Source organism: Hordeum vulgare, chromosome 7H (assembly GCF_904849725.1).
Source record: "Hordeum vulgare subsp. vulgare chromosome 7H, MorexV3_pseudomolecules_assembly, whole genome shotgun sequence".
Lineage (NCBI taxonomy): Eukaryota > Viridiplantae > Streptophyta > Magnoliopsida > Poales > Poaceae > Hordeum > Hordeum vulgare.
This window is the reverse complement of record NC_058524.1, coordinates 357538529-357546201: the sequence shown is the minus strand read 5'-3', so window position 1 is coordinate 357546201 and position 7673 is coordinate 357538529. Positions and strand designations below refer to the sequence as shown.

The window sequence follows — 7673 nt, the reverse complement described above, 5'->3', positions numbered from 1 at the left end:
TTGAATCAAAATTCACATATCACTTCAAATAAGATATTTTTCAAATACCCCTTTAATTGATTTGACATGTTACTCAGGTATAACTTGTTTAATCATGCATGAAAATAGCACCATTTGGTTCCTTGAATTTGTGTGATAATTTTTCATATATAAATTATTTTGATTTGAGTTATATTTTATTTTCTATGATTTTTCAAAGTTTTCAGCATTTTCTAGAATTATATTTATATCAGAAAATCATTTATTGCGTCAACTCTGCGTCAGCGGGTCAACTGACCTGGAACAGGTCAAACCTGACACTAGGACCCGCAAGTGAGTGTCTCTGGGTTAATTCGGTTTCGCTAAACTAAAATATTCCTAAACAGAAGTTAATCAGGGGCTAGGCCCCACCTGTCTGTGATCGTGAGAGGTCAAACCCTTGTCAAAGGGGTCAGACCCACCTTCGGTTTGACGCCGACGAGGTCCGAGGCAGCGGAGGTGATCGGAAATCACCCTCCGGTGATCAATCGAGCGGCGGAGGCCACTTACATGGAGCTGGGACTCGCCCGCGTCCGTTCCTACAGGTTTGGCACGCTGGGGAGCGTTGTGGCGACAGCGGCGACGAGCTAGCAGCGGCGTGCTACAGTCATCAAGGGGGCAACGGCTTCAGCGAGGGACAGCTCATGCGGTAGGGGGAATCGAATCCGGAGCTCACCGCAGAACTTTTGGTGCTGACTACATGGTCGGGAAGGCCCTGTGCCCCGCGAATCATCGACGGCAACCGGCGGTCGGAGATGGAGAAGATGGTGGTGATGGCGACGACAGGGGGCATCCCGCCTCGATTCTCTCTTCTAGGAGACGGGGAGGAGCACAACGGGGCTCTGGGACATGTTATCTAGACTTGAGGTGGACGGGGACGTGGTAGCTGTGAGCAGCGGCGACGATGGCGCTCGGTCACGGCGAGCAGATGGGAGGGAGGGGCAAGTGGGAAAATGGCGCGGCACACTCGATCAGGACGGCATCAAGTAGTCTATCCCCGTCGTCTACGTGGCTCGGGACAATCAGGAGGTGGTCGGGGACGTGGCCACGCTCGTCGGCGCGTCGGGCACACAGCTGCTTCTCCTCCTCGAACAAGGAAGAAGACAACAGTGCACCTGGTGGGCTGGGCAGGCAAGGTGGCGCGAGGTAAGAGTGTTCTTTTTTTTCCTATTTTTATTTTTTTCTGACATTTGTTTCAATATTTTTTCCAGGGCTCAAACCTAGCTCCAAAAATACCAATACATTTTCTAGGGTTTAGTTTCAATATTGTAAACCTCCTCAAAATGTTTCAGCATTTTTGAAAGACTAAAAATAGTTATAATGTGGTATTTATGATTTTATGCAACTTTGCTAGTTTATTTAAAATTCCAAAAAGGTTAATAAAAAGTAGATCACCCCTGGTATGTTGTTTCCAACATTTATTGGAGAGGGTGAACATTTTTTTAAACCATTTGGGTTCATTGAAAATCACCACTATTTGGATTTGGTTTATTCAATGAATTGTTTGGGTTTTGTTAGTCCAAAAAGTCAAAAACATTTGGGTTTAATATAATGCAAGATGATGATGCAACTAATTGCAAGCAGTTATTCTAGGGTTGTGAAATATATGTCGACAAATGTAGACTTATGTTATATGATTTTAGAGGAATCGATGAAATTTGTGGAAATGTATTTATTCCATTTAACTCCTTGTGATTTCCTACAACAATGGAGTCAAGGTGTTTCCATGTCCCGACGCCAAACCATTTGTGCACATTTATGTCAGGCTTTGGATGATGAGCAACCAGTGAGGTGTCTTTCAACTTGATGTTGAATTACATTTACTGGTTGAGCATCTAATTTCCTCTGTTTCCGCGGAACCGTATGCGAGATTATATCTCATGTGGTCACATTTCTCCCCCTATTGCTCTCATTTGGGGACAACAGTGGTTTATCAGGTACCTCCACTCTTTCTGACACTTTACTGCAGGAATATAAAATTGAGTGACACCTTTGTCATCAGTAAACGTATGTGGCAGATTTGCAATGAGTTGCAAATATGTAATTCTAAAGTTCTAGTTCAGATTTTTTGAGTATGTGGATATAAGGACTGAATGTGAATAACATTTCTAATTTATTTCTTGGCATTCTTTGTGGTACTTATCTCCCCTAATGCTAGAAATGTCCTTATTGCTGATGCAATCAGCATACGGGCTATGAATAATTTTGATTGACGGATAAATTGTCATTCCTCACATAGATCTCTAATTTTCTGTGAGATCCCATTGATGTATGTTGGAGTGGTGATATCGGTATGTAATTGAATTATTGCAGATAGGAGATACTTTGTTTATTTTCACGTAATTACTACAAGGGGAAAGTAGTATGCTATGTAGTTGGTATGGTTTATATCATACTTACGGTGTGTAGTTCTGCATTTGTATAGCATGAGGCTAGTAAATTACAATTCTATAAGTTTGGTCATGTTATTAATTTCACTATCTTTGATAAGATACTGAACTAAACCATTTTGGGTATGTACATAAAGTATTATATATAATCAGATATTTCTTGTGAAATGAGTTCAACAAAGTTGTCTATTCAAATGGATTTATCCTTTTTTAGGATAATTTGCTCTTACTTTGAGAATTTGAGCAATTAATTTAGTTATATCATTCATGGTTTTGTGTGACAAGAGACACACTTGAAGCCATTTTATAAATGTTTCCATGAGTTCCATGAAGTATTTATATGATACCACATAATGGTTAAGTAATCCACATATCTTCTAAGTGTGTTCAAGGAAGAAAGAGGGGCTCATTTCAATTTTTAAGGTGAGAGAGCCTTAAAACTTATTTCCCCCATGGCGCATCCGGTGCATATCAAATCTGAAGATTTGGGAAATATTCTAACTTAAAAAACTTGTGACCAATAGAATTGCCAATAATTTTACTAATGAACCCCAAACCAGGATCGTAAGGCTTAAAACCAAATATTTTGTAAGATTTAGAAATTTATTGTGTACACAACAAACTGAGTATGAATTCATTTATACATTCAAAATTTATCAAATATAATGTCCATGAAATAGGATATTGGACATCACACTACATGTAGTAGTACAGGTATAGGCTAACAATTTTTTGGGAATAATTGGGATATTGCATGTGGTCTCCCATATTACTGAAAAAAAATTATGTAAACATATCATAGGCACAAAAGAATTCATCATTCTTTTATTGCACTATGTTTCTGGTTCTCCTTCTGATGAAGATTTGAGAACATCATTTACAAGAATATTTTCTGGTTGTATGGTCGCAAATTTTCAAATATCCCAATGAACTTATCAGCCTTTTGAGTAAATTTGTGATCTGGTTTCACCATATGTTTGAGGGTTTGGTAGTCATATGTATGATATTTACATAACCACACATTTGACAAACTTGAGTGTTGTCTTTGTCATCGTCTGAAAATGATCTATTCCCTATTAATAGGTAATTCTGTCTTTGGTTGTCTTTTAGCCGACCCTTTACTTTGATGTCCTCATGGCTATATTTTGTCGCCACTTACTTGGCATTCAATATCGACAAGATTTTCAAATGATGTATAGCACCTGTGGGGTGAGTATGATGATTTTAAGAAATAATATGTTTCTTTACCATGAAGTGGTAATACCATCATAAGAGAATGTAAAGTGTATTTATGGGCTTTTCAACCGGATTCAAATACAAAAAATATCTGATCACAAAATCTCAATTTAAAGTTGATTTTATAACTACCAATATTGTAAGTTGTGATAGACTTCAGGCCTTGAAAAAAAATTGCGTGATCATTCCAAATGTGCTCATGGCAGCATGTTTCTCTTAACGGAAATATTCAATGTGAATAAATATTCGTCCATTATGTACTTAGTTTGAGAACTAAGTGAAGTTGGTGACACATGAAAAACATATGAACATACTTAGCTATTAATTACTTATATTCCTGAAGGTGGAATTATTGTGGCCACAAATGTCGCATGTGGATATAATGACAGATGTCATGAATAATTTTACGATAAATACTCACACCTAACTTGAATTTAAAGCATTTGGAAATGTCAGCCATGTATTATATGAGTAAGAAATATATATTGATAAAAAATTTTATTTGAGAACAATCCTGGCCAAGGTGATCCTTGGTGAACCTGGGTGTATCCTTCAATATAACACATGCAATGAAATTATTGCTAATGTTTTGGACTTCATTCTCAAGAAAGTGTGTGATTTTAGAGTCACTGTCAAAACGTATAGAATTGCATGTGCTTAACATTGGTTAGCCACTATGAAAGTATAACCACAATGTGATGAGGTCCTTGCAGAAGTGTTGTGACACTCAATCATTGCCATACATTATGGGATCCGTCTTGGATGGACGACACTAAAATTAGAAATAGTGACGTAGGCTCAACTGCCATTATATAACCAATGTAATAGAAGGTAATCACACTTATATGCAAATATTTTTGTAGTTTCCCATGACATATTCAAGCAAAGTGTGCAAGAACAAAATTTACTATGAGAGTAAAATATTTTAAAGAACAACAACAATAAATGCTTCGTAGGAGCAAATTCTAGTACGGCTGATGTCATATAGCCATATGTGTAGACCTCAATTTATATAGGATGACACTTTGAAGATAATCACCAATATGGTGTAGATCTCGCAGTAATAGAAAACATACTCTCACTTTTGTTAGTAGATGTTCATATCTCTATTACCTTATGCTATACTATATTTAAGAAAATCACTTTGAAGGTAATCAGCTGTCAGATTGACATGATGTAGACCTTGCAGTCATAGTGGATAGTCTATAAAATTTACAGTAGATGCCCGTATTACCTTATGATATCCTGAGGTAGTCATGCCAAATATTAATATTTTGGAATAGCACTTTGAAGGTAATCATCTTGTCAAAATGACAAGATGTAAACCTCGTAGTAATGATGAATAATCTGCAAAATATGCAGTAGATGTCATCAATACCTTGTGATTCACAAATAAAAATTTAGGCTATATACGCATTAATAATTGGAAGAGCACGTTGAAGATAATCATCTTGCCAAAATGACAAAATGTAGATCTTAGAGTAATGATGGATAATATGCGAAATATGCAGTAGATGCCATTAAATATCTTGTGATTCACAAATAAAATGGGATGTAGTCATATTGATTATGACATTTCCTAATCCTTATTTTGAATTTATGCCAAGATTTGCAAGAGACAAAAAATCAATTGCAAAACATAGTTGTTGCACTTATCATACTGAAAATGCTAGTTTTGAGGGTCCATTCCGGATGGAATGGTCGATGCACCCAATTACATAGGCGCATTTTTTCCCTTGGGACTCAACTAATATGATTTAATAAGATATTAACCAAAATCTAAAATAGCATTTAGAATGATGGCTTCTGTTGAAGTAGTACTACTACTAAGCCTGATGGCATGCAAGGGAGAGGGCTAACTTTAAATTCCTAAGAACCAGATGGCTTGATAGTATATTTATCTAGTAATATAGACGATTGTACTGAATAGTTTGGAAAAGGCTGAGGGCTGAACCAAATTACAGGGAATTTTCAGTAGATAACATGAACGTGAAGGATTAAATTGAAGAAATAACAAAGGGATAAGGTTTCCTATCACTTCCTTCCCGTGAGTGGACTGGAATCAATTGATTCCTTGATTGCTCCTTTTCTACACTGGTACAGCCGCCTCTGTGAGACGCTGGAGGATTCTCCTTGCAGTAGTGGCGTAGTCTCCTTGCTGGGAGGGGCAAGGGTGGAGGGGCTGTAAGATGTGCGCCACGCGCCATCCTGCTTGGAGTCGTCGTTCACCGCGACGGGGCCGAGGTGGGGGCCACCACCCACCGTTCTTGAGGAAGGGTGACTAGAAGGAGTAGTAACTGGATGCCGCCACCCGTTTCTTCACTTGAGGCAGAAAACCGAAAGTCATGCCTATGCCGGAGTTCGCATCCACGCGCGTGCAATGACGAGGACGACGAAGGTATGATCCTCCCAGGCTGGGCCTTTTTCTTCTTCTGGTCTTTTGTTTGTAGTTCACGATTGATCGATTCTCATCTTTGTCGTGAATCGTCTGGTGTCCGAACCTTCAGCAACCAACTTCTCCCGCCATCTTTAGGGGCAATTGCAGATCGCCGGAGTGGCATCTGCTCTCGGTGGAGGCTAGCGTGGATGCGTCCTGCGGCATGAAGGCCACATCCAGCGCCATGGGCGACTGGTTTTCTTCTTACCTTTTGCCTGTTTTTTTCCCTTGGGTTCTTCTCGATCTCGAAATCGCTCAGATGAAGAGTGTGTTGATAACGTGTGAAGAGTAAAAGAAGAGAAGGAGAAAGATAGAATGAACAGTAATCTCACATTGATAGAAATTGGGGATATTTATACCCAGTACATGGCGGTTTACAAAAGGGGTGGTTGCCAAAAGAACAACCGACATAGTATTGATTAATTACATAATTAATACATATTAATTATTCCTAACAGAGAGAACGGTAATCGACGCAGAGTCTGATAGTCACATCCTTCTTAGACACAAACACAACTGCTGATCCTTAAGGTGATGCACTCTGACGAGTGAACCCTTTCCTGAGTTGCTCATCCTGCTGCTTCTTCAGCTCTGCTAGCTCTTCGGATCCCATCCTATAAGGCATCTTATAGATACGCCTTGACCTGGGTATGAGCTCAATGATGAACTCGATGTCACGGTCAGGAGGCATCCCTGGCAGTTCATCAGGAAAGACGTCCGGGTATTCACACACTATCGGCACTCGATCCAGCTCTTCCCCCGATAGGCAATTTATCTGCGGGACTTGAGTGGATGTAGGCCCAGGGACATATTTGACTTGGACCCCTTGGTCGCTTGTCATGGTAATAGTCCTGTTGGCAAAGTCTAAGATTCTCTGGTGTTTGGCCAACCAATATATCCCAAGGATCACTTCTAAGCCTTGCCACTTAATGACGATGAGATCGGCTGAGAAGCTTATTCCATTATTATTGATTCCGACTCCTCTACATCCTAGGTTGGTCCTTAGCACTGCTCCCGGGGTATGTACTGCCATTTGCCCATTAAGCAGGGTAGGCTTCAAACCAGATTTTTCCGCAAACTTCTGTGTAACAAAAGAATGCGAAGCACCACAATCAAACAATATTGTTGCACGGGTGGAGTTGACGAGGAACGTCCCCAGAATGAAGTTCGCGTCTTCCTGTGCTTCTTCTACGGAGATCTGATTAATACGTCCCTTGCTGTAGTACTTCTGATTGTTGGAACATTGGTTCCTTCCTGGTGCTCCTTGACCATGCCCTTGATTGGGCGCATTGCGGCGCGGGGCATCGGGGCTTCTAGTTGGGGCACTGCCTGGAATAGTGCCCAGCTTGTCCACATCCAAAACAGGTAACCTCTCCCGGGATGTTGGTATTGCCTCTACTATTATTCAATGGGTTGAATGTTGGCTTGGTGTTGACTTGCTGTTGAGGTTGGTAGTTCTGGCGAAATGTTCGTGCCTTGTACTGTTGTTGTTGATAACTCGGTCTTGCTGGAGCTGACTGCCATGGGTGTGGTTTCGGGTTACTAGGTCCTCCACTACCCATCAGCTTGCGCTTACGGGTGTCGTCCATTGC

At 40.2% G+C, this 7673-nt stretch overlaps 1 long non-coding RNA gene across 1 annotated transcript; it reads left to right on the top strand.

Moving 5' to 3' along the window:
* The first annotated feature begins 5626 nt into the window (after positions 1 to 5626).
* On the top strand, positions 5627 to 6448 carry LOC123413379. The gene is made up of 2 exons (XR_006613739.1): positions 5627 to 6042; positions 6152 to 6448. It is a non-coding gene; the product is annotated as an uncharacterized LOC123413379 (long non-coding RNA).
* The last annotated feature ends 1225 nt before the right edge of the window (positions 6449 to 7673 follow it).